The sequence below is a fragment of the Sus scrofa genome, chromosome 1 (genome assembly GCF_054392235.1).
Source record: "Sus scrofa isolate SSC_HxYL_T2T_F1_AM1 chromosome 1, Sscrofa_HxYL_maternal_Yorkshire_Landrace_v2.0, whole genome shotgun sequence".
Taxonomy (NCBI): domain Eukaryota; kingdom Metazoa; phylum Chordata; class Mammalia; order Artiodactyla; family Suidae; genus Sus; species Sus scrofa.
Window position 1 is genome coordinate 178,988,482 of NC_139383.1, and position 26,381 is coordinate 179,014,862.

The following is a 26,381-nucleotide window of genomic DNA, read 5'->3' on the forward strand; positions in this document are numbered from 1 at the left end:
AGAAATGGCTATAAGGACATGGTAAACTGTAGCCACAGTATCAGCGAAGACAGGCTTTGCATCCTAAGAAACCAGAGCCTAGATGCTCCGCCCACAGACCCTGCACATGGCCCTTCCCTCAGAGGACTTTTCTAGAAGGGAAGGGAACAGGGACCACAAATGAACGAACACAGTTTCAGTTTTCTTATACCTCATCCGCAGAAACAGGAACTCAAAGAAGCTGGTTGATTCACCCAAAGGCACCTGGGGCGGGGGGTGTGGGGGGTGTGGGGGGTGGAATTGCAGGAGCTGGAATCGGAGCCAGGTCAGCACTTAGGCTGTGTTGGCACAAGATCCTGCACTCCTGCTGCTCCTGTCTGGACAGACTCCTGGTGTATCTCCATGGGTCATCTCCTCTCCCAGCCTCCAGTGACCCCATCCTTTTCCATAGTTAGCACCTGTCTGGGGCACAAGCCTAGGAGCTCCCTCAACCCAGGAGCAGCCCTCAGTCACATCCTCCTCTCCTTATCCCCCCGCTTCTTTCCCAGTGCTCCTGGCTGCCTCTCCCTCCATTTCCATTTCCAGCACGTATTTATTGAGAGTCTATGACAACCTGCTTGGTGCTGGAGAGTTAGAGGTGAGTACGCAGGACAAGGTGATAGCTCCCACTCCCTGTGCTCAGAGCTGACATTCCTCTTGGGGGAGGCAAGGAGATGAACCCCTGATAAGTGATCAGTACTAAGAAGGCTACAGAAGCAAAGCAGGCTCAGCCGGCCACCTCCATGGTGCTCGCCTCCGTGGTCCTGCACTGCATCTGCCCTAACTGGTCCCCTCACTTGACTTGGGGAGCAGTCAGGGGGCAGGAAGACCTACAGGAAAAGAGCAAGGCAGGCTCCTTCGAGTGTGACATCATTTTAGGCTTTCTCACTCGCCATGGAAGGTCGAGGTTACCTCCAGGTACAGATGACAAAACTGAGGCTCCAAGAGGCTGCTCAAAGACATAGGAGCCCTGGAGACCTGTGCTAGAACCCGGTTCTCTTGCCCTCCAGCCCAGCAGTCTTCCCAAATCACGCTGCCTCCCAAGCCAAATATGAGACAGCTGCTTTCCCCTCATTGCCCTCCCCATTACATCTCCCTAACCTGGCACCACCTCCCCTCAACCCCACCCCCCTTAGCCCCTGCTGAGAGCAGGGATCCAAAAGTTCCAGAGACAATACCAACCAAGAGAGCAATCCCACCGGAAGGTGTCCAAGAGTTTCCACTCATTTATGACGCAGATTGGTTGCCAAACTGATCTCAGAGGAGAGCCGTATAGCCGGAAGTGGCCATAGACTGCAGCTAATCCAGCTGCCTCATTTGACTCAGGCATCTCTACTCCTTGCTCTCTCTCTATTCACAGAAATGCACCAAGTGCCGACTTGTGCCGTTTACCAAGCGAGGCGCTGCACGTATGATGGAGAGTGAGACAGAGGAGACAACTGACCTCGTGAAGTTCGCACGCTAGCAGAGGACTCGGGCAGAGATCCACGATCACAGACATCATTGCAGAATCACAGCTGTGATAAGGGCCGCGAACGGCAAGAAAGCACCGTGAGAGCACCTGGTAAGGGAGGAGAATGATTTATTCCAGCAGATCCCTGAGGAAGGAGCAATGAATTGGCCTTAGACAGACAAAGGGTGGAGGGGAGGGCTTAGGGTGTGGGAGGAAACATCATGGAAGGAACAGCCCAGAGGAGCGTGCATGGTGAGCCCTAGAGACTGGCCAGTATGGCTTTGAAGCAGAAACAGCGGGTGTGCCAGGATTGCTGGCAGGGCCACCACATGCCATGAGTTATGGGATGTGAAAAAGCATTTGGCCTCGATTCAAGGCCATGAAGAGCCTTAGAGCTTTCAAATGTGTCTCTATGGTGAGGAGGGAGCTGGTAGGTGAGGCTGGATGGGGCAGAGGTGGTGGTGGGGGGACCCACTGGAGGCTGCAGTGTGTCCACAGGAGAGATGATGATGCTTTGGAGGTAGGTGATAACAGCATGAGGACAAGAGATGGGTGTGCTCCCGAGATAGGAAATCACCAGGGCTGGGCATTGCATTACTGGTGGGGATGAGGGAGAGGGAAGTCAAGGGTGGTTCTGGGTGCCACTCCATGGATGAACACGGATAGAGAAGATCTGATCTTGGAATCTGACTGACAAGACAGAGCAGATGTACCCAACACCTCCCAGCCAGCCTTGACCCCAGACTCCTGGTCAGTTTCTCAGCAGGCAGCTCATGCTGAGCAGAGCCAAGTCCTGGGATGGGGTAGGGGAGCTGCTTTCTCCTGGTCACCCTAGACCATGAGAGCCTAGAGACAGATCAGTCATCACTGCATGCCCCACTCCCATCCCAGAGCGCCTCCCACAGCCCATGGTACACAGGGCTTGGATGGTCAGCCAGGGATCCCAAGAACACGTCTGAATTCTAATCTGTCTCTGGGATTACAGATCCTGGGAACTTGCTTTCCATCTCTGTTTAAAACATTCTTACTGGCGATGAAATGATAGCAGGCATGCAGAAGCTCTTTGGATAGAAGCAAGCATAAGTGAATGGAAAATATTCTTATGACAAAGCTTGGGGTGGGGTTGAGATATGAAGAGGAGAAGGAAGGGCCTCACAGGCAGGGGCACAGCCCAGGCACAGGCCTGGGGAGGGGACGGGACCAGGCGATCAAAGGGGGAGGTGACTAGACCAGCAGAGTGCTTTCAGGCACGACATCTTGCGGCTCAATCTTCCCAGCATCCCTGCGAACGTAAATATCATTTCCCCATTTTTCAGATAAGGAGACAGGTGAACACGCAGGGCAAGTTCTCCACACTCACCAGTTCCTAAGTAGCCAGGCCAGCTCTTCTCACTGCCAAGCCACCAAGCCCCTAATAGCTGAGAAATTGCTTCCTGGGGTAGAAGTTAAAAGTGGCTTTTAAAGGGTGACAGCTGCCCCAGAAGCCAGTGGAGGGGAAGAACTTTTAGTGGCCAGGACTTCTGAAGGTCTTCTAGTTTAATAACCCGGGGCAATTCTGAAAAAGAAATCAGCCTTTCTTGAGATGGGCCCCAGAAAATGAATGTGCTCTCTTCATGTCAAAAGCCCAAGTCTCACAGAGGCCAGGGGCAGGCCGGAGGGGCATGGCTCTGCCCACACGATTCTCTCTCCTGCAGCCGCTCTGAGGGGCAGGAGGCACGGAAGATACTGTCTGGTGATCAGCAACTTGGGTAAAACTTAATTGCTTCCCTGAACCTGAAAAAATATCAAACTGCATAAATAAATGTGCTTTAAATTATTAATAAAGGCATTTACATCTGAAGCATGAAAATTAATTTAATTTCTTATGCTAAACTGGCTGGCATGGCATGTGATTTGAAGATTCAGAGACACAAAGGGCAGGGAGGAAAATGATGGGAGCCATGTTATCTTGGCCATTTTGCATTTACGACCCTGAAAAAATAATAAGGAGGAATGAGTGGAAGGAAGGGGTGAAAGGAAGCTCTCCTGCAGACCCAGATGAAGGCGACGTATTGATGAGAAGCAGGAACACAGAGGCCACCTTTCCTCAGGCTTCTGTGTGTACATATGCACTGAGAGACTCTGAGGGAGCCTGGGTTCTGGGGAAGGATGAATTTCTTGGCTTTCTCAAGGGCAGGCATCCTGAAAACTGAGGTTGGGGTGAGCGCGTCAGATGAACCTGAACGGCCAGCTGGGAAGCATCAGCTAATGCCTACATGGCTTGGGCGAAGGGACCCAGAGACCCCCACCACCTGCCCACAGCCCATCCTGACACTGTCAGAGCTTCAGCCCTTCGGCTCCCAGAAGCATGGTGGTGTCAAACAGCTCTGCATCTGAATCCCAGCTTGTCCACTTCTTAGTTGAATATCCTTGGCCCAATTTCTCCTCTCTGAGCCTCAGTGTCTTCATCTGCAAAATGGGCTAATAGTGTCTGTCTCACAGCATCTTTGTAAGGATGCAGCATGGCATGTGGGGATTGTCAAACCCCAGATCCAGACACTATTGGGGCAAGTGATACTCCCACCTATGTTCTCCAATATTCTTGATATCCCTTGGTAATGCCCAGATACTTTCGTTTCATAGAAGAAAGATTAAAGAAGATGTTGGATTGGGGGCCTGGTCTGAGAAAGAGATGATATAGGGCCTCTTCTCATTTGGCCCCTGGGACTTGGTTGAACTCTGACATCTAGAAGCTTGAGAGTCCGAAAGTTCTGTCAGACTGTGGGCAGAAGCAGAGCTGCCCTGGGGCCCATGGGGGTGGAGAGGGGCACCCTCCCCTCCTCGGCCTGGAATGTTCTGTGTGCCGGCATTCAGGGCCCTGGCTAAGGAGCACGGACCCCTCATGCAGCAGTGCCCCTGCTGGGTAGGGGCAGTGGGCACAGACATGAGGATTCCAGCAGGAGAGGAGAGGTGGCATGGTTGCCACGAGTGACAAGGCCACCAAATAGCCAGGGAACACTCTTATCTAGAGGTGGGGGCCAACGAAAGCACATAGGCCAAGATTTCCTAGCTACAGGCTGGGGGCTGGGGGCTGGGACCCGGGAGTACATCTCTGAAATGCCTACCACCAGGCCAGGTATGGAGTAGGTGCCAGGACAAGTCAGCTCCCTTCCCACTCCCCTTCGTTCCTGCCTTGCTCATTGACTAGGCGTTGATCTTTTCCTTTATCTTGTCTCCAGAAGAGTCAGAGGTTAGGGTTCTGTCCTTTAAACCCTCGAGAGAACAAGGACTAATCCTAACACACCAACCAGCACTTACTAAAACACCAGCTAACACTTTACACAGGACCCTTAGTAGTTGAGTCAATGTTTTCACTTCTAATTCACTTGAGCCTTGTCGACCACCTTGTGAAATAACATCCCCGCTTTAGAGTGAAGGAAACTGAGGCCCAAGGAAAGCGACTTGTCTAAGATCACCTGGCTTTTAAGCAAACTGCAGAGCAGGGGTTTAGCACATGTGCTCCGATAGCATGGAGGGTTGGGCTGAGCCGGGGCTAAATCCCAGCCCTCCCTCTTAGCAGTGGCCATTGCTGGCATGGGGGGAAGCCCTTCCTGTATGCCAGGCACTGTGCCAAACGCTTGGCAAGCATCACCTGCACATCTTCACAAAAGCCCCATCATGGAGGCACTCCTGTCATTCCCAAGCATAGGAAGAGCACCATAAGCTAAGTTCCCTTTCCTCTAGTCTAGTGAGTAGAAAGTCAGGATTCCAGCAGGTCAGGCCAGAGGCCAAGCCTCTAACTATGAGTCCTACTGCCTCCCACTTAGCAAACTCCCCTTCCCCACCCATCGAACAGACCTGATGACCCTGAACGAGTAGAGCTGGTGTTCAGACCAAAAGGGACCAGAGCACCCTAGCACAGAGTGGGCGCTCAATGGACATATTTCTTTCCCAGGCCACATGGCTTCCTAGGCCCACACTGGGCCCAGAGGATGGAAATGAAAAGGCCGAGAGGGGTGGCTGAGCAAAGAATCCTCCGCCCCCCACCCTCCATGGGACCAGTACTGGCTCACAGTCTGGAGCCTGTCCCAGACCTGGGCATCTGCCTCAGCCCGGCCTTGGACCTCTCTGCCTAGCAAGGGCTGAAAAACACAGCTAAAAATATTTTACTATTCCTACCGGTGTCAAAAAGGACATGGCTTACTTGAAAGACTCATGGCTGTAGCACGACACGGGCCTGTGTTTGAACCCCAGGGGGCCTTGGGCAGGTTACTGCACCTCTGGACATGCCAGGTTCCTGCTGGGTGAGGCAGATGGTAGGGCTCCCCACCCAAGGTTATGGCCGGGTGTGGGTCAGGGCTATGACTTACTGCCAAGGCATCTCTGATTCTTCCACCACTGCCTTGGAAGCAGCCTTGAAGGCACCACAGGGGGTCCTGTTTGCTGGGAGACTCTGTCTTTAACAAAGGAGATGCTGGCTCCAACTTTTTTTAGTAGATTTTGTTTCTCAGATATTAGCTTTCCTAACTGCCTTTGAAAACACTTTCTAATAGCAACACAGCAAAAAAAAAAAAAAATTCTTAAATAAAAATGGAATGAATGCTTATTAAAGGCAGTGTATTACTTTAGGTTGCATTTATGATACAGCAGAAGCGGACATTATCCTTAGATTTTCCTAGCAAACAGCGTCTCCTTTTGTAATCATAGTATGAAGTCAACATTTATGTCCATTTTATAGGACTTGAAGTATAGTTTTATATTTTATAGCACACTAGAAGTTTATAGCTATTACCTCTCTCACACACACTGTTGGTGGCTGCTTTGATCTAGTCGTCATTGAGACATTTGTTGGGGACTTCATCGTCAGAAACTGCATGGCACATTCCAGTTGCTAAGAACAAATTGTTAAAAGAGCAAGCATTCCTAAACGCCACGCGTTATGTGCTGGGCTTGGGATAGGGTGGGGAATCCCTTTTTTTTAGAAATTGCTTTCACCCCCAGTGAGTCAAGAATTCTACTTGGAGGCCGGGAAGGGCTGAGCTACCCACTGGCTTCAGTACTATCCCCTCTTCCTTTCTGGGTTCCCTCTCTGACCCCAGGTGAGCACCTCTGAGCCCCCTGACATTGTATGTGAACCAACATATGTCTTTTTCTGCGCACATATAAAATAGCAAAAACCAGACTCCTGCTGAACTGGCTGTGGCTGTGCTCAACCCCAAAGTCCCGGGTCCTGGTCCCGCCCTCAACCTCCTGGCCCCTCCTCCTCTTGGCCCAAGGGCTCGGTTCATGGTTGGGTTGGGAATCTGGGTGCAGCTCCCCGGCTCCCTCGTCCCCAGCTCCCCAGCTTGCATAGGGGTGCCCTAAGCAAGGCCCCTCCTTTGCTCATCTGTAGGACAGGAAAGAGATACCTACTCCACAAGGTGGATGGGACACCCCCACAGGATCCTGGCCATGACAGTGATTTGCCAACTGTAAAGTGCTGTCAGTTAGCATCATTGTTCTATCTCCACGAGGGGATCACAGACACTCATCTAATTGGACTCATTTCTCCTAAAATAGCAGAGGTCCACATGGAAGGAGGAACACTTGGGGTTCAAAAGATAAAGTTACGTGAGAAGGAACGTCTCCCCTCCTGCCCCTCCCCCACATGCTCCTGGAGGCTTCCCCTCCTTCCCCACTTAGAAAGGAGCTGAGAAGGAAGCTGAGGAGTTAATGATCTGAGGGTGAGCCCACCAGTCCTGGGCTTGGTCTCCGGGGAACAGGGGCAGAGCTACCCCGTGTAACTCCCTGTCCTTCACTCCTGTGGCTCGGAGGTGGTGGTGGTGGGGGAAACAGGTGCTCACCCGGCCCACAAGGGGCTGAGACTGGGCCTGCTTAGAACCGTGGCCCAGGTGTATAAGCCTCATAGGGCAAACCCTGGAGGAAAGAGGGGGCAAGGGATTCCTCAACCCCTAACATGCTCCTTGCCAGGCCTACTCTAAGTAGTAGAATGTCAGCCCTGATTTATCTATTTGTTCAATAAAACATGTCCTAAGCAGTTACTATAAAGCAGCTCCTATGACAGTCACTGGGAATAGAGGGGTGAGAGGAGGAAGAGAAGGAAAATATAGACTAATGGTCTCATTTTCTCTCTCACATAAATTCTCCTCTGTGTCATACTGGGTTTCTGTCTCTCCCCGACACACACACATTCTCTCCACAGACAGACACACACACACACACACACACACACACACACACACACACACACCCTCACTCCCTGCTCTCCTGAGAGGCTCCTTGGCTGAGGCTGCTTTCTGGAAGCCAGAGGGAGCTCTGTGGGAAGAATAGGTGGATTCAGCAGACAGAACATCCTGCCCCTCCCCCTGCCCCCCTTTCCTCCCCTCCCCCATCCGGCCTTCCTCTAAGCCAAGCCCCTGGGGCCTGCTCAGGGCTTATCTCCCTGATGGACTGGCCTCAGTGGTTCACTCAAGCCTTTCTCTGCTTCTCTTCAGTTTCTAAGATTTAGCAGAAGAAAAAGACAGAAAGAGAAGCATGGGGAGCCCAGCTCAGGGCTGGGGGTGCCAAGGGAAAGGGGCCCCAGGCTCAGCTCAGAGCAGAAGTCACTGATGTGCTGTGGTCGCCTTGCGGTTGAGGCTCAGAGGCTCATGCAAGCGGTTGTGGGGAGCGCGATAACCGGCAAGCCGATTCGAAGAACTTCTGAAGGTTTTGTAATAAAAGGTGACAGCACAAAGCAGGAGATAACAAGGCGCCACAGCACCATGCCAAGAAGTTGGGCAGCAGTGACGATGGAGGGCGGGCCTGAAACCTGCTCCCCTCTGGCAAAGGAAGTGCCAGTGGGGTTGCTTGGGAGCAGAGACAAGGAATCCACTTGGAAGAGCTCCCTTGTTCTCAGCTGGGGTGGAGGTGCAACCGGAGTAGAGATGAGCTCAGGCCGGCCCTTCCTGAGAAGCTGGGAGTCCACCCAAGTCTCAGGGCTTCAGGCCCCCCGGCCATATAGGTCTCCTCACATGCTTGTCATCTCAGCGTGGCCATCACCCTAACCTGGGCAGTAGCAGGACAGGGGGACAGCACAGGGATGGAGACCCCAGCAAGGGGCAAGGCCAGGTGGTTCAGACACCCTCAAAGGACAGCCAGCCATGGAGGCAGGCACGCACCAATGCTCCACGGCCACGGGACATGTCCTCATTCCTTAGCTCGGTGTTCAAGGCTGCCTCCTTCTGGACCAGACTACCTTTCCAGCACCATCTCCTCCTCCTTGCCCCACTGACATGGATATCCCCCTCGACAGTTTGCCAGACACACCACATATCCAGCTCGCAGATGCCCCAGTGCCTTTGCACAAGCTAGTTCCTTTGCCTGTAATGTTCCTCCCTCTCCTTCCTGCCTGGCTGATCCTTCAGGAACCTGGTCAAATACCCTCTCTGCTGTGAAGTCTTCCCTTGGCCCCCAGGGAGGGGCTCACCCAGGCTTCCCACCAAGTTTGCCTGGGCCCAACCACTTTGCACCCCCTCCATCAAAACCACTTCCTTTCTTGTCAGTCTCTCTTCTAGTCTGTGAGGAGAGGGACCATGTCTTCATTTACCTATCACTTCCAAAGTCTAGGTCAGAGTCTGGCATGTAGCAAACCCTCAGTGTGGATGGATGGATGGATGGATACTTGGATGGGAAGAAAGGAAGGTGAAACTTGTTGGGCAGTAATTCACAGCCCACCACCTCCAATGGAGGGTGATCCTAGGACTGGTGCTTGCTCCTGGGCTGGGGGCCTGGGGTCCTACCATCTGTAGAAGGCCCTCTGCATCACCTCTCATGTCAGAGGCCCTGCCTAGGCTCTCTCCTCCTCCACCCTCACACTTTCAACCTTGGATCCCAAGTAAGCGCTTGATCCCTGCAAAGTGGCTTGGACCCCAAAGCCTCAAGGGGGTCTTGGGAACCCAGCTTTCCCCTTAGACAGCCCCCAGAGGAGGGTAATACATCCCCTCAGCAAGCCTCAGGCTGCTCTGCACAGAGCAGGAAGACGGGAGGGTTGATGATGAGCTGCAGGTCAGCATCATTACCCACTCCCCACCCAGGCCTGGCTACGCACCACTGACTCCCACGCCCACTTAGAGTCCTCCCGCTCAGGAATGAAACCCTCAGGACCCTTCCCATGCCTTGGGGTGACCTCAGTGTCCAGACCCAAGAAGATGTTTCACCCCCAGGGGCACTGGCACCAGCCTCTCAGTACCAACCCCAGTCTTGCCCAGAGCAAATGGGCAGGGCAAGGAGGTGGGGGCAAAGGCCGACCGAACTGGCTTCAACCAAACTTTGCTGGTTTGGCTCTGTCTGGACGGTAGAGGAAGTGAGTATTTCACACCTGGTGAATTGGAGCGGCCAGGGGTGTCAAGAAGCATTTTCTACAGCTGGATCCATTGCTGTGCACCCAGGAGACACCACCCCGCCCTGAGGCTCCTCATGGGACAGGACCCGACACAGGCTAGCAAGATACTCCCAGACAGACAGATGATGGGGCTATGACTTCCTGTCTCCTCAGCCCAGACCCAGCCCAACCCGCCTGGACGGGGACCTGCAGAGAGCTCTAGAGACAAGCAATGGTTCCCAGAGAACTCTGTCCACCTTGGGGTCCTTTCTCCTGAGTCCCTTGGAGCACTCTTCACGCTCCTGGCTTGTGGGCAGCGCGGCCTGCTGTGGGTGTCTTCCCTCCTGGAAACTCCCGTTTTCCCAACCTCCATGGAGCATCAAAGCCAGGCTGCCACGCCTCTGTGGAGGAGCCGCCGTGGTGGCCTAGGGTCTGAAGGCCTGTCTGCTTTGCCTTCGGAGGCTCGTGCAGCCAGCCCTCTGCTTGGCTCACTGCTAATTGCTCTAGACAAAAACAGGACTTTCCTATTCCTCTCACCCCGTGAAAATGAAATGCTTGCTCCTCAGAACAGCAGATGAAAGGGGAAACCCCAGCTGAAGACACTTACAGGGACTCTCAGCTCTGGGAAGAAAGGGCCCAGCACGGGGACCACAGCAAACTTCACCTGAGTCCTGACCCCTTGTGTGCCAGCTGTGCCTCGTTGGGACAAATCCCTTCTCCAAGCCTCAGGTCCCTCCTCTATAAGATGGTCATGAGCCCAGGATGCTGTGCACCGGGTCACCTGGAAGCGTTTGGTGAGATTCGGATTCTGAGTGTAGCAGGCAAGGCACATAGTGGGTGGTCAAGAGACAACCATCCCCTTCCTGCCCTTTCACTACCCAAGTAGGTTTAGGGTCCCCATCCGGAGCACTCAGGCCCTGGGAGCCACCCCAGTGGGTCTGAATCCAGCTGGGTGCGCCTTGGGAACTAACCCAGCCTGTGTGACCTGCCCTCTCCTTTCAGTGACATGGACCCCGTGATGGCTGCCACATCAGAGGGGCTGCATGACAGGACCCAAGCCGAGCGCTTGGTGCAGGGTTTAGCGTCTGGTAAGGGCTCAGCGAATGTTGGTGGCTCTGTGGTTGTTTTCATCCCACACACCCAAACAGAAGCACACAGCTCTCCTCCCTAATGCTAGCATCACAGACACCGTGGCCCCTGGGGCCCAGGAAGAGCCGGATGGAGGTGCTGCCCCAGCCCGAGGCTTCAGAAGCTGCTCATCAACCACATCTCCCCACTGAATCAACATCACCTGTGGGACACTCGGCACCACTGTGTCACCCACAAGGAGCCCTGCTCCTGGGGTCAGGTCATGAAAGGTGCCAGTGAGTTCCCAGAAAGCAGAACATATTTCCCTGCAAGCTCACTGGCAGGTGTGTGGAGAGGCAAGTCCGCTCTGTGTCACCAGCCTGTGGCCAAGGTACCTGGTGGGAAAGCAAGGGCTTGGAGCGGCAGCAGCGGGGCGGGGGAAACCCAGACACTCTTTCACAGCAGAGGAGCCCAGGCTCAAGAGGGGAAGTGAGCACACCCGGGGCTGGCTCACATCATCAGACTCTTGTCACTGCTTTTGCCACCTTCCCACGGGCCAGGACTCCAAGTCTTTCTTCATACACATACCCTGCACAATTGTGATCACTTTTGAAAGGCATCATTTTTATCCCCAACTTGTGACCCTTTTGTTTTTCCCCTTCTGGCTGTGGTCAACTCTTTTGAGGTGAAAGTCATATAACATACCGTGAACCAATTTGAAGGGTCCAGTTCAGTGACGTCAAGTGCATTCGCAATGCTGTGCAACCACCAGCTCTCTGTTTTCAAAACTTTTCATCACCCCATAAAAACACCCTGTCCCCATCAAACTCCCCACTCCCACCCCCTCCTCTGATCCCCTGGTAACCTCAAATCTGCTTTCTGTCACTATGGATCTGCTATTCTGGATACATCCTACAAAAGGAATATGGCCTGTGGTATCTGACTTCTGGCACTTAGTATGTATCCCAGGTTCCTCCACCTTCCTTCCCAAATCATATTCTCCACTCTATAGATATAATATTCATCCATTGATGGGCATTTGGATGGTTTCTTCATTCCTAAACATACAGAAATGTTGCAAGAATAACGTGATCAGCACTCATTTTCCTACTCCCCTGACTCAGCAACCAGTTTGGACTAGAGCAAGGCCAGTGAGGTGCTTGGGTGCCACATTGAAGGCTGGCCATGCTTCTGGGGTCCGCAGGTGCAGGGTGGACCCTGAGAGGGTTATTTCCCTTAAGGATACCCCTAGGCACTTTGGCGGCCTCAGCCTCAACCTGGCCCTGTTGGACCATTCTAATCTGTGGCCAGACTTGCTTTATCCCGGGCTAGAAACAGTGGGTTTTGCTGAAAAGTTTGAAGATGGGTTATGGACCACAGACACATGGCTGCTCAGCTGCTCAGCTCACATCAGCCCCTAAGGATGTTCTGCATGGTAATATCCATTCCCACACTGTGATGCCACAAAGCCTCCACCTCCCATCCATAGTCACATTTCCCAAGGGCCCCAAGTACATCTTTCACTGACTTTTTGTTTGGTTTGTTGTTCCATTTGTTTTTAGCAGGATCTGATGAAGTTTCCCACATCACATGTGGATACTGGGTCTTTTTCATGCTAAAATGGCCTGGGTTTCCCCCTCCATCCCATAACATAGGCCTTTTGAGGAGTCTAAACCTTATAGCCTTTTAGGATGGCCAACATTGTGAGTTGGTTTCTCTTGTGATCATTTAACATGTTCCTCTGTCCCCTGGAAATCCTGCAAGCTGGGGCTAAATGTTAAGCATTTCAGCAAGGACATTCCTTAAACGAGGTGTGTTCTATACGTCAGCTCACATCAGGAGGTCTGGGATGTCAGGTTGTCCTCCTAACAATGGATGATGCTAAGTTTGATTGATTGGATTCCCATGTAGACAGCATCACTCTCTGTTGTAAGGGTATATTTCCCCTTTTTAATTAGCAAGTAAGCTGGGAGGACTCTTTGCAGCTGCACAAATGTCCCATTCCCCAACAAGCCTTAACCCACAGGTTTTTTGGCATCCATTAATGACCCCTGCCCAAATCAAGAATTACCCTGGAGGCTGCGAAACAGCGACTTTCTAGACTTCTCGTTCCTTCCACAGTCTTCTGCTGTCAGTCTTTTGTAAAGACTTCCCTCTCTCCAGCCCACCCACCCCACACACTGAATTCATGGATTTTCTCTTTGTTTCATGTGAAATTTTAAGCAATTTTTTACTTGTTTACTTATTCTTTTTGATGCTCAGTCGTCCCAAATTCAGCCAGCAGGATCCCTTCAAATTCACCTCTGAATCTTTTTGATATGATCTCACTCATTTTTCAGCACATCACTCTTTCTTGGGACAGTAAGATGTCCCTGACTTACCATGTACTTTGCTTTCCCCAGACCTGGAATCAGCCATTTCTCCAGAAAGGTTTCGTTCCTTTTGGTGGGTGGTGGTCTTAGAAATCAAAACTAGACGTCAAGCGGTCTCATTGCTCCTGAGGGTCTTGCTTCTACACTCTTTCAATGGACAGAGATGGGAAAACTGAAATCAGTTCATAGTATCATCGGTTCAACTTTAACATTCTGTGTTTTTTTTCCCCTTAATTCTTTTTGTTGCTGTTAATTTAATATTTGAGTGTCTCTTCTTTGACACAGAGAATCTTCATTTCTAATAGCATTAACATATGCACATGTTTGCTTTATTTTATGAGACACATATAGTACTTTTCAAATTACCATATCATCATTATTAATAACAATAAACATACTAAGTAAACTTAAAACCTCTTTGTAGTTTTATTTGTCCTTGGAATACATCGCACCACAGATGTACGGTCAGGGTACTTTTTTCGAGTTATTTGAAATATTTTTGGTTGTTGTATGGTTAGGCTCTCAAATTAGTTTAGTCAGGTTTATTTGTTTATGTTTGTGAACCACTTGGGAGTTTTCTTTTAATTTTTTTTATTTAATTTTTTGACTATATAAATCATGTACATGGTTAAAAACACGAAACTATAGTAAAAACCATACTTGGGAACAGTTTTACTCCCAGGTCAACACTCTCACACCCCCCTACTAGTTTCTGGTTTATTACTGGTTTTTTAATATATGTGTATGCATATTTGTTCATACACATATATTGTTATTTCCCCTTCTTTCCTGTGAGATTTATGTTAGGGTGCAGATGGGAGTCCAGAGTTCTGGGATAGAAAACAATTTTAAAGGAGACAAATTTGCTTTTGAGTCTTAGATCCACTCCGTGCTAGCTGGGCAGCTTGAGCTACTTTTATAACCTGTCTGAGTCTGTCTCCTTATCTGTGAAATGGGATAATAACTCCTATCTTGTATGGTTTGGACTAGGATTAAGATCTTTCTCATATCACATTATGAAATTAAATTCGAGATAGAAACAGATGTAAAATGTAAAAAACAAACTAAAAAACTTTTAAAATACATATTTTTAAATATTACACTTTCCTGTGCGAGACACAAGACTGAGTTTGCTTTACAAAGATGCATTAAAAACAAAGGACATCCTAGCCAATGGGAAAGTCCAAGTAACAGACAAGGTGCGAGAGTTTGTAATATATTTAAAACACATCAGGTGCAATCACTTTGAGAAACTGCTTGGCAGTTTCTAATAGAGCTTAAACATACACTCACCCTGTGACCCAGTTTTTCCACTTGTAGGTATTTACCCAACAGAAGCAAGAACTTATGTCCACACAGAGACCTATGTAAAAATGTTCACAGCATCCTTATTTGCAATTGCCCCAAACTGGAAACCACCCTTGTGTCTATCACTAAGACAATGGGTGGCCAATGGGACACCACTCAGTAATGAACAAGAACCAACTAGATACTTTCAACAACATGGTTGAATCTAAAAAACAGCATGCTAAGCAAAAGAAGCAAGCCAGACATCTAATTGTATGATCCTATTATAAGAAGTTCAGGAAGAGGCCAAATTAATTTGATAAAAATCAGAACAACTGTTGCCTTTGGGGGTGTTGAAAAGAAAGGGGGCCTGAGGAAAGTGTAGGAGTATGGGAATGTTCTGCCCAAATCATGATTTGGGCAATGATTACATGAATGTGTACCTTTGTCAGAACTCTTCAAACTTCACTCTTAGGATCTACAGATTTAACTGTGTGTAAAATACACCTCAATTAAAAAGACAGTGGATTGGAATTGCCTGGTTGCTCAGAAGGTTAAGGGTCCAAGATTGTCACTGCTGTGGCTTGGGTCATTGCTGTGGTGCACGTCTGATCCCTGGCCTGGGAACTTCCACATGCCACAGTCGTGGCACCAAAAAAAAAAAAAAAAAAAAAAAAAAAAGAATAGATTAAATACAAGATATATAAAGAGCTCCTAAAAATCACTAAGAGAAGTTTAAGTATCATAGGAAAAAATGGGAAAACACTATAAACAAACAGTTCATTACTAAAGAAATATTCAAATTCAACCAATTAATGAGGAAAGAAGAGATGCCCAGCCTCTCAAGGAAAGTAGGAAACAAATTACAACAAGATTTTAACTTCTGCCCATCAGGTTGGCAAAGTTAAAAAGTCAATAATCTCAAGTGTTGGCAAGAAAAGAAATCAGGGAAACAATCACTCTTATGAACTATACATTGATGGAGGTAATTAAAAGACTATTTGGGCTCACCCATAAAAGTTTAGAACATACATGACTTTGACCTCTCAAAATCTATCCCAATGAGGAAATATTTTAAATAATAATATTTCTGTATCATGCAGTGAAGTAGTTCTAAGTGTATCAATATGAAAGTTCACATAACTAGGTGGACAAAAGCAAAATGCAGAACATATAGTAGAGCAGAGTCGCATTTTTATCAAAAAAAAAGAAAAACCTAAGTGTGTAATTACACGCGCACAAAGCAAATATCCAGAGAGGAGATAGGAAAAATTTGCTTTAAGTGCTGACAGAGTTATTTCTGGGGAAGTGGAGTAGGAATCAGCGGTGTTTGGTGAAGAAGTTCCCTATATTGTACTGCATGTTTTTAGTATTTTTTAAAAAAGCATTTTAAAAATTTTTATTATACTTAATTTACAATGTTCTGTCAATTTCTGCTGTACAGCAAAGTGACCCAGTTATATATATATATATGTATATAGTTTTTCTCACAGTATTCTCCATCATGTTCCATCACAAGTGATTACATACAGTTCCCTGTGCTATACAGCAGGATCTCATTGCTTATCCACACCAAAAGCAAGAGTTTGCATCTACCAACCCCAAACTCCCAGTCCATCCCACTCCCTCCCTGCTTGGACACCACAAATCTGTTTTCCACATCCATGAGTTTGTTTCTTTCCTGTAGATAGGTTCATTTGTACCATATATTAGATTCCAGATATAAGTAACATCATATGGTGTTTTTCTTTCCTCTCTGATCTTTATGATTTCTTTCCTTCTGCTGACTTTAGGTTTCATTTGTTCTTCTAATTCTTTTAGGTGGTAGGTTAAGTGGTTGATTTAAGATTTTTCTTCTTTTTTGAGGAAAGCCTGCATTGCTATGAACTTCCCTCTAAGAACTGTTTTTGTGGCATCCCATTGATTTTGAGTGCGTTTTCATTATCAATTGCCTCGAGTTATTTTTTAATTTTCCTTTCGATTTCCTCATTGACCCATTGTTTTTTAGTAGCATGTTGTTTAGTCTCCATGTAGTCAGTTTTTTCTAATTTCTTTTCCTGTGGTTGATTTCTAGTTTAATGCCATTGTGCTCAGAGAAGATACTTGAAATGATTCTTACACTCAAATTTATTGAGGTTTTGTGCCCCAATATGTGGTCAATCCTTGAGAATGTTTCACGTGCACTTGAAAAGAATGTATATTCAGATTTTTGTTTGATGTAATGACCTGAAAATATCAATTAAGTCTAACTTTTCTATTTTTTCATTTTAGGGTCTCCTGCTTTATTGATTTTCTGTCTAGAGGATCTGTCCATTGATGTGAGTGGCATGTTAAAGTCTCCTACTGTTATTGTATTCCTGTCAATTTCTCCCTTTATGTCTGTTTGTATTTGTTGTATGTATTTGGGTGCTCCTATATTAGGGGGGTTTATATATATATATATATATATATATGTATATATATATACACACACACACAGATGAGTGTAATATCCTCTTCTTGAATTGTTCCTTTTATCATTAAGTAGTGTCCTTCATCTTTCTTTATGGCCTTCATTTTAAAGTCTATTTGTCTAATATGAATATTGCAACTCCTGCTTTCCTGTCTTTTCCATTCGCATGAAATATCTCTTCCATCTCCTCACTTCTAATTCATATGTGTCCTTTTCCCTGAGATGAGTTTCTTACAGGTAGCATATTGTAGGGTCTTGTCTTTTTATCCAGTCTGCCACTCTATGTCTTTTGATTGGAGCATTCATTGCATTGACATTTAAGGTAATTACTGATCAACACATATTTATTGCCATTTTAAACTTTGTTTTCCAATTGTTTCTATGTTTCTCCTTTGTTATTTTATTTTTGCTTAGATGATTTCCTTTTATTTTATGCTTGTGTCCTCTTCTTTTCAGTTTTTGTGAATGTATTATTTGGTTTTGACTTGTGGTTGCCCTGTTTTTAAAACATGTTAACCCCTCCCTATATCTGCTTGCTTTAGCCTCACAGTCACATAGGCTCAAACACATTCTAAAAAAAAACAAAAACAAAAAACCAGTCTAGATTTTCTTACTTTCCTTCCCCACATTTATGATTTTCATATCCTTTTTAAATATCTTATGTTTATCTTTTGCTGTTCCTTGTGTTGACTGTCACTTTTACAATAGGGTTTTTTTTTATTATTATTATTTCCCCTTCAATATCTGTGGTATAGGGCTTATTTAAGTGATTACCTTCCAATTGTGATTTCCTCCATCCTATTTCTTCTTCTTTATTTAGGGGAGCCCTTCCATTATTATTATTTTTTTTTAGAATGGGCTTAGGATTGCTGTACTCATTTAGTTTTTGTTTGTTGGAAAAATTCTTTATGTCTCTTTCTATTTTAAATGATATTCTTGCTGGATAGAGTATTCTAGCTGCAAATTTTTCCCATTTAGAACTTTGAATATATTTTGCCACTCTATTCTGGCCTGTAGTGTTTCTGTAGAGAAATCAGCTGATAGCCTTATGGGGGTTCCCTTGTTATTAACTTGTTGTTTTTCTCTTGCTGCCTTTAGAACCCTCTCTATCTTTAACTTTTGCCTTTTTTATTATAACATGTCCTGGTGTGGGCCTGTTTGGGTTCAACTTGTTTGGGGCCTATGTGCTTCCTGTATTTTGATATCTGTTTCCTTTAGATTTGGAAAGTTTTCAGCCATAATTTCTTCAAATACATTTTCAATCCCCTTTTCTTCTTCTTCTCCTGTAATCCCTATTATGTAGAGTGTCCCGCTTTATATTATCCCATAGGTCTCTTTTATTGTTTTCATGTTTTTTCATTTGGTTTTCTGTCTGCTGTCCTGAATGTTGATTTCCATAATTCTATCTTCCAAGTCACTAATTCGTTCCTCTGCATTATTCATTCTTCTCTTCAGTGACTTTAACTTAGCTTGCATCTCTGCAAATGAATTTTCTAACTTTTCTTGGCTCCTCCTGATATTTTCTAATTCCTTTCCAAAGAAATCTGCATTACTGTTCATATCTGCTCTTAATTCCTTCATATTCACTCTTAATTCCTTCAGAAATTTCACTATTTCCTTCTTGAACTCAGTATCTGTTAGACTGCAGAGGTCTGTTTCACTGTTTGCTCTTTCAGGTGAATTCTCCTGTTCTTTCAACTGGGAATGGTTCCTGGGCTTCTTCATTTTGTTTATATTTTTCTTATTCTGTGAGTTTAGGGAAAACAACTACTGTAGTCTTAAAGGGATATTCATATGCACAAGCTCCCCTGGGTATTTTGTGAGGGCTGACTATTTATTTCTAGGGTGCTACACATGCTTCCAGGGAGATGGAGGCAATGGGCAGGGCTAGTACCCAGTGCCTGGTTTCTGGGCCCTTGACAGTGGCAAGGAACTATGCAAAGATGGCTCAGGCTGCTCCTAGTTGCAGGGCCCTGGGAAGTGGCAGTGATCCTCAGGCAGCTTTAGATGGCACTTTGAGTGTTTGTCAGTGGCAGCAACAGGGCATGTGCTTTCCTGGGGAGTGAGAGCAACAGCAGGTGGTTCTTGGTTTCAGTGACCTCCTCTAGGCTGACCTCTGAGGTGACTGGGGCTTCAGGGGCTGCCTTTTCAGGGACCCCTAGTGGTGGTGGGCCATGCCCACCTCTGGAGTCTGAGATGACTGAAAGTTTGCCCCTGCTACCTGTAGACCATGCAAGCGCACCCCCATGCACTTAGCCCATGTAAGAGGTAATGCCACCCATAAGGGGCCCTTTTCCTGTAGCCTGCACAAGAAGTGCCTCACAGCCATAGCCCCACCCTCCAAGAGTCCACACCTGCACAGAGAAAGATATTCCTATGGTGGTCTACCCCTTCTCCTCTCGCCCTCTGCATCAATGGCAATTGCTTCTCCAGTGGGCCCAGGGCTCCTCTGGGGTTCCCTAGGCTGTGGTGCTCACTTCCCAGCTCTTAGAGCACCACTCTCTAGCCCTTCAAGCTGTCTCCACACAAATAAACCCTAGTCCTCTCCCCAGAACTGACCCCAAGAGCCTGAGTCTCAGCACCCAGCCCAGCCCCGTCCATGAGTCTCAGGCTATGGTGCCCAGGGCAGTGGTACTGATGGTCTGTATGGCTCTCTCTCCGCTTTGCCCTCATCATTCCAACTGCTGCACTTTTCTCAGAAGGTTTGAGGTCCCTCCATATCAGCTGAAATCCTCATCAGTTATATGGATTTCCAGTGTGTGGTTTTTTCCTTTCCCCTTTCACAGCTCCCTCTCATGAGTTCTAGTCCCATCCTGATTCCTTTCTCTCTTTTTTTTTCCTTTTGTTCAACCCAGTTATGTGGAGGGTTTCTTGCCCTTTTTTGGATGTTCAAGGTCTTCTACTAGCATTCAGTAGATGTTTGTGTGAATCGTTGTATATGTAGATGTTTTTGTTATGTGTTTGTGGGTGAAGGTGACTGCCACATCTTACTCCTCTGCCATCTTGATCACGTTGGGCTCTAGAGGTGTCCAAGGGTCAAAGTGCAGCAGGGCAGCCTGGTGGGAGGAGGAGGGAAGGGCGGGGGGGTGGGGGCTGGCAGGTGGAAGACAGGGATGCCTGGGTCCTGGATATTATTATTTTTATAATGAGATTGTATTCCTGTACTCCTAGTGTCATTGCAGAAGCAAATATAAAAGATCTTTGACAAACTCTTGGATGCTAAATAAGGATGAATGAAGGAATCACTGGAAACATGCACTTAGAACTCTATAGATATCCAACATCATGTGAGGAATGAAAGGATCCCACAGAAACATGTCCCATTCAGATCCATGTACATTCACCTTCCTGATGACCACGAGATGCCAATCATGTAATTGCAGTCCCTACTGTCACCTGACATGCACTGGAAAACATCTGACAACTGAAGAGTATGAGTGTTCAAATGTATGCTTACATGTGTGGTGGGTGTGAGGGTAAGGGTGGGGGAATCCTTTCCTGGAAATATAATCACATGGGTTACCAAGCCCTTACCAAGGACCCTGGCAGCCAGGTGTGTTTTGAAGATCAGAAATGTTATAATTTTCATTAGTGACAGTCTGCCTGTTGTATAGTTGTGCCAGCAGAGTTTGGAGCAGCACCTTATGGTCAAACACATATTTCTGCAGCAAAATGCATGAATGTTCATGCTGAAGATGAAGACTAGGTAGCCATAGGTTAGCCCAAGTCAGGTTCTGCTGTGAAATGAGCTCATGCCAACCTGACAAAATCAACTTTTGGCATTTGAGATCTGTGTGGACTTTGGAATTGGGGGTAAGGGGCTATACCAGAAGGTGATCTCTAACTAAGTCTTAACTTTTAAAAGTGACTTCTGATAACATGGAGGTCCTGTCACGGCTCAGCAGTTAACAAACCCAACTGGTATCCATGGGGACGGGGGTTTGATCCCTGGCCTCACTCAGTGGGTTAAGGATCCAGCATTGCCCTGAGCTGTGGTGTAGGTCACAGACATGGCTCAGAACCAAAGTTGCTGTGGCTGTGGTGTAGGCCGGCAACTATAGCTCTGATTTGACCCCTAGCCTGGGAACCTCCATGTGCCATGGGTGTGGCCCTAAAAAGACTAAATAAATAATAAAAGTGACTTCTGATAACATAACGTCAGCATGACATGCCTGTATTATAACATCATTTGCCCTCTCATGTATGAGCACACATGGATGCCATCGCATTAAGGGAGTGTTAGTGCCCCTGAAGCTGGCTTTAGTCAGGCCAAAAAATTACCCAGTTTGGCCCAAGTGTATTGAGATTAGGAGACCTACTGTTCCTACACTAGCTTTTGCAACTGTTTATTTTCTACTTACTTTTAGGAGATGATATAGGACAAAATACATAGTCACATAACACATACGCATGATGCGGGGTGGGCTGAACGAAAGCATTGCTGAAACCACACTCATGTCTAGGCTGAGATCTTCATTCTTTAATGGATGTGGGGAAATCCAAAGTCTGCACATGAATGTCATCTCCAGCTCATCTGGGTATAACACATAGAATTTCAGTACTGCCTGTTCTCATGGGAGTCTGGGGCTTGAATCTCTGCTACCCATGGGATGTGGAACCCCCAAGAGGGAAAAGTGAACCGGTCTCAGGTTGGTGCTGCCCCCTGGTGGATGAAAAAAGCAAATACAAATCCTCCAGGAGTAAAGGGTTCTCATTCTGATTCTCCAAAGACAAACTACCAAAAAACAAAACACCCCACATTCAAAGCAATGAATCACCATGAGCAAGAGTCAGCAGAGACAAGCAACAGATTTCAACCAGGGTTTCTCAACCTCAGAGCTACTGACATTTTGTACCAGATAACTCTTTGCCATGGGGGTTGCTCTGTGTGTTAAACGTTTAGTAGCATGTCTGATTTGGATCTTCAAAGACTTAAAATATTAGAATAATAAGATAGGCCATAAAAGAACTGTATATGAACTACTTAAAGACTCAAAAGATGTTTATAAAGGCTCAAATAGAACTTCTGGGAATAAAAAAAATATAACTTTGAACTTAAAAATTCAATGGATGTATCAGACACAGATAAAGAATTAATGAATTAGGGAGCTCCTGTTGTAGCTCAGCAGAAATGAATCTGACTAGCATCCATGAGGATGCAGGTTCAATCCCAGGCCTCGCTTAGTGGGTTAAGGATCCAGTGTTGCCATGAGCTATGGTGTAGGTCGCAGACGCAGCTTTGATTTAGCATACACAAACAGCTACAGCTCTGATTTGCCCCCTAGCCTGGGAACCTCCATATGCTGCAGGTACAGCCCTAAAAAGACAAAAAAAAATTAATGAATTAGAAGACAGATTTAAAAAAATTACCCCAACTGCATTAGAAGAGCAAAATAATAAAGGGGGGGTGGGAAGAGGTGATAGGATAAAAGACAGGAAAATATAGTTCAGAGTTTAAACTATAACTAACTGGAGCTCTAGAAGGAAAGAATAAAGAGAATGAGAGAGAGGCAGTATTTGCAGAAAAAATGCTTGACACTCTTCTGGATCCATATATATAGGAAGTCCCAAAGATACCAAGCTGTGTGAATGCACAAGTTGTCGTGAATTGGATGCAGAAAAGCTAAGAATTGAGCCTCAAAGGTTCATCATTGAAATCGGTGCACCAACTCAAACCAGGGGTCCACAGGAGGGCTATGGTGGCATCAATGGCACGGACATGGGAGTCTTGCAAAGGGACTAATCCATGTGGACAATCCTGTGGACAGGGACCTGAGCCTGGCCTTGAGGGATGTTCATACAGTGTTGCATCAAGAGACCTTGATCTGAGCCCTTTATTTTACAGAACAACCTAGGAGATTAACTGGAGGCGAATGTGAAAAGGGCAGAGAGGAAATGGGATGAGGCTCTAAGCAGGGGAAAGTACACAAGCAAAGGTGTGGAAACAAGACTAAACATCTCATGAGCAAAAGACCAACAGGAGTCCTGTTTGATGGATTGGGAAATATTTAAGGGAACAATTACAAAACTGATTGGATGGACAAAGTGAAACCAGCCTGAAGAAGACCCTTGAGAGATGAGCAGGTATGTTTAAACTTGAGATCATAGGCCAGGGGTTGGTAAACTACAGCCTGGAGGCCAAGTCTGGCCCACTGCCTGTTTTTGTAAATAAAGTTTTATTGGAACACAAGCACACCCATTCATTTCCATATCATCTATGGCTGGTTTTGCACAACAGCAGAGAAGAGTAGAGTCCATACCCTATGGCCTGCAAGAGCTAAAATATTTACTCTCTGGCCCTTAACAGAAAACGGTTGTCAATCCCTGATCTAGGCAGGGCAGCCAGCCAGCGAGGCCTTTCAGCCAATTGCCAAGACTACGAGGATAAACCTGGAAGTGGCTGAAGGACTGTGTGTTTTGTAAGAGGAGGAAGAAAGGTGCGTAACCTTTATGGCGTTCCCATTGTATACCATCCCTCTTCCTACATTATGATTATAACTTCTCAAAACCACCCTGCCTAGAAGTTGTTACTTTTTTTTTTTTTTTTAAGAGATGAGGAAAACGGGGTCCAGAGAGGTGAAGTAATTTACCCAAGGTCAGCCAGTGTTCCGGGCAGAGCTGAGATTCTGTTTCAAGTTGGTTGGATTCCAAAGCCGATGTTCTTCCTACCACACCTCACTGCCTTTCCAGGCACTGTGTATCCCAGACATGAGGGGATAGCCTCAGGCAAAGGAGCTAGCTACTGTGTGTCATGGCCAGAGATGGTTGGAATTAGGGTGTGGTGGGAAATATTCCTCTCCGCTCTTGCAAACAGATCCAGGGGCCCCTTCTGACCTGGAGCAGGACCTCTGGCCCAAGGCTCCTCCAAAAATGGTTCCCAACCTGCCCAAACATTGACTCCCCCCGGACCCCCTCCATCCCACACCTCCAGAGCCACCAGCCGGGCCAAGAATGTCTATCTTACAACTTCCTTCCAGCCTCATCTCTCAGCACGACGCCAGAGGCAGTTGGGAGGTATGATACCATCTCCATATCTAGGAACCAAACCTGAGGGTTGGCAGCTCTGCACAGTGCCACCCACGAGAGATGGCCCAGTTGATTTGCAGTGAAATTGCAACACAGCTTCTGCTCCTGCCCCGGCTAGATCCCAGGCCCTGGAGCCAAGCCCATCAGGGCTTGCTTCCACCCCCCAGCCTGGCTCCTGTTCCTCCCATGACTAATTTGGATCCTCATCTGACAGCTACCATGACCACTCTGCCCAGATAGGGCCTCACAGACCTGCTTCTGTGTTTTGCGGTCAAACTGGTTCTTGACGCTTCCCCAGAGTTCCAGCAGGGTTGAGTGTCTGTGGGGAACCATAAATGGCTGCCCCTTGGGGTTGAGCTGGTTGAGGGCTTGAGAAGCCAAGAGAAAGAGGAAAGTGTGAACTCTACCTAGAGCCTTGGTTATCTAAATAGTTGTGAGACATAATGGAAGTCCCCCACTGGATCCCAGTGGGTAGGTCTGTTTCTTGTCAGCTCCCCCTCAGCCAGAGGCCATGCCACGTCATCTCTAACCCCCTGGTGTGTCCATGAGGAAATGTGTGTAAACACAGGCAGACAACCTCCCCAGAGCAGGTGAGAGGAGCCCTGTGACCCCAGGCCTACTGACAGCCTCCAATGGACGGTTACAACACCCTCCTACTCGCCTGCCTTGGGAAACAGGGAGGTATGTCAGCTCCAGGGACCCTGGACCCACACCTGCCTGTGTGCTGAACTGCCAGCTGTCCCAGAAGCAGAGAGAGAGCAGGAAGTGAGAGACACCAGCCCAGGCTTATCCCGCCGGCCTTCCTCAAACATAGCCTGCTGGCTCCTCTGCCGTAGCCACAACATGTGCTCACAAGGGGGACTAGAAGAAAAGGGATGAGCAGAGCCAGGAGAGGACCAGGAAGATGAGATTTAACAGGCATCTATTAGATGCCAGGCTCAGCACCAGGCATGTACAAACATTGTCACGTTTATTCCTTCCCCAGTGAAACAGACATGATTTATTAGACCATACACATGCATCCCTGAGACAGAGCATAGAATAAGCATTAAAGACTGTGGAGCTAGCTTCCCCTGGATCCCAGCTCTGCCACTAACTGCCTGTGTGATCTCAGTTTACTCACCTTAAACATAGGGGTTAACAAATATGAATCATTTAACATGGTTGTTAGTGTGATTCACTGAGATAATGTATACAAAGGATTTAGAATAATGCCTAATACATGGAAAGTAAAATAGTTTTTTTTTTAAATAAAAGCATTATCCTTATTTTACTGTTCAGGAAATTAAGGCTCAGAGAGGAGCAGTGATCTGCCCAAGTTCACACAGCTAGAGAATGACAAATGCTGGGGTTCACCTCCAAGTCTATCTGATGCCATTAACCCCCATTTGAAGATTCTGAGTCCACAAGGGTTGAGACAGAAAGAGAAACTTGGGTGTCCTTGAGCCCCAGGGCAAGGTCACTGCAAAGGTAGCTGCCAGAGTGTGTGACTGTCCTTAGGAAGGGGACTGTCCTCTCACGAGATCATGGACGAGGTCCCATAGGAGGGGCTCAGGGCTTCTCAGCACCCCCGCAGCCTGAAGGGAAGCCAGGTGGGGTATCGGCTCTGGATGACAGGAGCCTCCCTATCCCTGAAGACCAGCCAATGATTATGCAGAAAGGAGTCGGAAAGAGAGCTCAGCCTCCAGCGGTGGTGAAAGAGCCCCTGACAACAGATAAACAGGAAGTCCTGTTGCCCAATACGGACAGAAGCACAGATGCACAAGTAGCCCCCACCCATGAAGAGTGGTACCAAAGCATCACAGTCCAGCCCAACATCAAAGGGACAGAAGCCCCTTTGGGTGGAGCATCCTTTCTCAGGCAGCCCACGCCCAGCCTCAGAGTGGGCCAGGCCTCTGGAGCCTGGGGGAAGATACACCTGTTTATCCAGCCATGAAGTACAGGTGATCAGACGCAGCTCCCAGGGCAGTTCCAAGGACTGAGGTTAGCTGACGGGATGGGAGGTAGTGCGAGCGCCCTTCCCCAGTACAGGGCTCATGACCCCCTACTCCCCACTGCACCCCTGATGCTCCTGCTCAGAGAGCTGGACTCAAAGTGAGTTTCTACTGAACTTCTCAGACCAAGGTTCCTGGAGGCAGAACTCTGCCTTTTCCCATTTAGCGTGTCCCCACCCCTCTCCCTAGCACTGCCTGCTGGCCCACACCTGATGGAGAGTAATAGTGCAACTCAAACATCCCTGGACAGGTGCAGCCACTGGCCCTGTCCCCACGTCCCTGGAACCAATGAACAGTCTGAGCTCTCCGGACACGACATCACTGACTGCCTCTAAAGGCATTGAGTTCTGCCCCACCAGTGGTTAGAGAGGCC

General features: G+C 47.6%; 1 long non-coding RNA gene across 9 annotated transcripts in view; it reads right to left on the reverse strand.

Annotated features, from left to right (window-relative positions):
* The window catches only part of LOC110262000 (uncharacterized), a 147,631-nt gene that overhangs the window by 88,285 nt on the left and 32,965 nt on the right, over positions 1-26,381 (reverse strand). For 4 of the 9 annotated variants that reach the window (XR_014841369.1, XR_014841376.1, XR_014841371.1 and 1 more), the window contains exons 2-3: positions 13,259-13,396; positions 1,463-1,579 (exon numbers count right to left, since the gene is read on the reverse strand). This is a non-coding gene — a long non-coding RNA (uncharacterized LOC110262000). Of the gene's footprint in view, positions 1-1,462; positions 1,580-2,831; positions 3,027-6,242; positions 6,342-6,862; positions 7,036-10,416; positions 10,591-11,582; positions 13,397-26,381 lie in introns of all 9 variants that reach the window. The other 5 variants (XR_014841377.1, XR_014841373.1, XR_014841375.1 and 2 more) reach the window with 4 other exon arrangements.